The following is a 2746-nucleotide window of genomic DNA, read 5'->3' as shown; positions in this document are numbered from 1 at the left end:
ATTCAGATTTACAAGGAATTATTATTCCCTGTGCAATTAATGGGTTAATTACTGGGGTAATTCCCTCAATTGCCTCTTTTGAGAAGGGATACTGAGGAATGGAAGGAGGTGGGCTAGATTTAGTTTTTATCTGCACAGGAACAGCCGACTTAAGTAAGCCTACATCGGAAGAAGATGTGGCCCATAGAGACTCCGGTATATCTTCAGGTATTGCAAAAGTGGGATGCTCTTTTTTCTCCTGACTCTCTGAGAGAATTACAGGGAGTAAATTTAAAGATTCCTCTGGTACTTCCGATGATAAAGAACCATCTGGGGAGCAGGTTATTGTGGCTCCGAGTTTGCATAGAAGGTCCCTCCCCAGCAAATTTAAAGGGGAGTCAGGCATCAAAAGGAAGGAATGTTATGTTGTACCTCTAGGGGTCCTACAGATACCATTCTAGGAGGAAGGTATCTATGAGAAAAAACACTATCCTCAAGCAGAGGACAAACTACAAGAGTAAAAACACCGAGGAAAGGAAGGAAGGAAGGAAGGAAGGAAGGAAGGAAGGAAGGAAGGAAGGAAGGAAGGAAGGAAGGAAGGAAGGAAGGAAGGAAGAAGAGAAGAAAGAAAGAAAGAAAGAAAGAAAGAAAGAAAGAAAGAAAGAAAGAAAGAAAGAAAGAAAGAAAGAAAGAAAGAAAGAAAGAAAGAAAGAAAGAAAGAAAGAAAGAAAGAAAGAAAGAAAGAAAGAAGGAAAAAGAAAGAAAGAAAGAAAGAAAGAAAGAAAGAAAGAAAGAAAGAAAGAAAGAAAGAAAGAAAGAAAGAAAGAAAGAAAGAAAGAAAGAAAGAAAGAAAGAAAGAAAGAAAGAAAGAAAGGAAGGAAGGAAGGAAGGAAGGAAGGAAGGAAGGAAGGAAGGAAGAAAGAAAGAAAGAAAGAAAGAAAGAAAGAAAGAAAGAAAGAAAGAAAGAAAGAGAAAAAGAAAGAAAGAAAGAGAAAAAGAAAGAAAAAGAGGAAAGGTGGGAGGGAGGAAAAAAGGAAGGGACGAAAGAAGGAAGAGAGTTAAGAAAGAAAGAAAAGAAAAAGAAAAGTACAACTGAGAGCAAAACACAATTCTAGAGTCATTTTTGTCTAAACACACAGTACCAAAGATGTTATAGCAATGATCAGGAGATCAGTTCAATGGAAATTCACAGCTCAGTGAGAGCAGTATAGGAATATCACTAGAATATGGTAGTCCTGTAGTGTATACTGAAACTGTATACCCATATAGAGTTGCAATACAGCATGTATCCTTCCAACATGGATCTTTCATGCATGATCCCTATGCATGCTTACTCTTCCGAACCATGATGGTTTATATATTTGTAGAAAGGTGTTGTCAAGGTTTATGGGGAAATGTTCTATTTCATACCTTGTTTACCTAGAGATTTCATTAAATGCCTTTGCTTTGAATTATTTCACTAGACTGCCTAGAAATAAACACATCAGTTGTGGCTCCTGAACTAACATTTTGAATGGATGTGAACCCCTAAAGTGTCCACAGAGAATCTGAGATTCATTCTGGTGGCCCTACATGAGAAATACCCCAGGTCTTGATTTCAAATTCATATGAAATAAGTACAAGGCAATTTGGAGAAGATCCCTCAGTTGAAATACTGGCAAAGAATAAGAAATCGAAACCATCAACAACCATAGGAAAAAATACTTCGAAGCCTTAAAAATGAGAGAAATGCAAATTAGGTAACCAGCATTCTACCTTACAAACTCATGTGACAAATCATAAACTAAGGACACTGTAAAGATGCAATGGCCCACCATGATTCCTGGAAACAAGTGATAATGCCTCCTAAAAGAGAAAATGTGGACCCTGATGAAGAAAAGGACATCTTTTTGGACATGGCCAATATGGGAATTTGTTTTGCTTTACTATGTATACTTGTTACAAGGGTTTTGTTTTAGTTTGTTTTTGTTTGTTTTTTCTAGGAGGAAAGGGAGATGAGAAGCAAAAAAGAAACACTTGTAAATCAGAAAAAGAAAGTCAACGCATTTGCAGCTGGAGAGATTAGAAAGGGCTTCATGGAAAAGGTAGCATTTGAACTGAATTTTGAAGGAAAGTAGGGATTCTTTGGCGTTCGCTTTACAGAAGTGGAGGCTGTCATTGCAAAAAGCATCAGGACCACGTGTGAAGGTAAGCAAGATGGTCGGTTTGACTGAACTGTGTTAAGGAAAATAATAAAGAAAGCTGGAAAGACAGGCTGTCAATGCCCTTTAAATCTTTTATTTTCTCACTTTGTATCCTCCAATGGACCATCGATTGTAAGTTCTTTGAAAAGGGGGTCCAGAATTTGCACTTCTGTCTTTGTAACCCCGGTTCCTAAGGCCGTGCCTTGCACACATCAGTGATGCTTAATAAACGATTGTTGGATTTGTCTTTTAAAAAAATAATTAGTTGAAATTTTTCATGAAGAGGGGCCGTCAGGTTCTTCGGTCTGCGGACTTTATGAAAATTTAAGTCAAAAGTAACCAGCCAAAAAAGTATCTTTTTCGAGAGTGGTCTTGTGTCTGGTGGAGTGGCACAGTATAGAAAGCCCTGGCTCGGTCGGGGAATTGAAGACGGTGCTCATTCTACTGCCACTGCACCTCCCACCCCCAACCCTCCATCCCTCTAAATCGAAACCATTCATCCCCCCCTAGCCTAGAAAGGGAGCCCAAATTGAGGTCAGCGGCGCTTGCAGGCCTGAGAGGCTGGCACAGGCTGGCCACTGACG

The sequence above is a fragment of the Monodelphis domestica genome, chromosome 5, assembly GCF_027887165.1.
Source record: "Monodelphis domestica isolate mMonDom1 chromosome 5, mMonDom1.pri, whole genome shotgun sequence".
In the NCBI taxonomy this organism is placed as follows: domain Eukaryota; kingdom Metazoa; phylum Chordata; class Mammalia; order Didelphimorphia; family Didelphidae; genus Monodelphis; species Monodelphis domestica.
Note: the sequence above shows the minus strand (reverse complement) of the source record.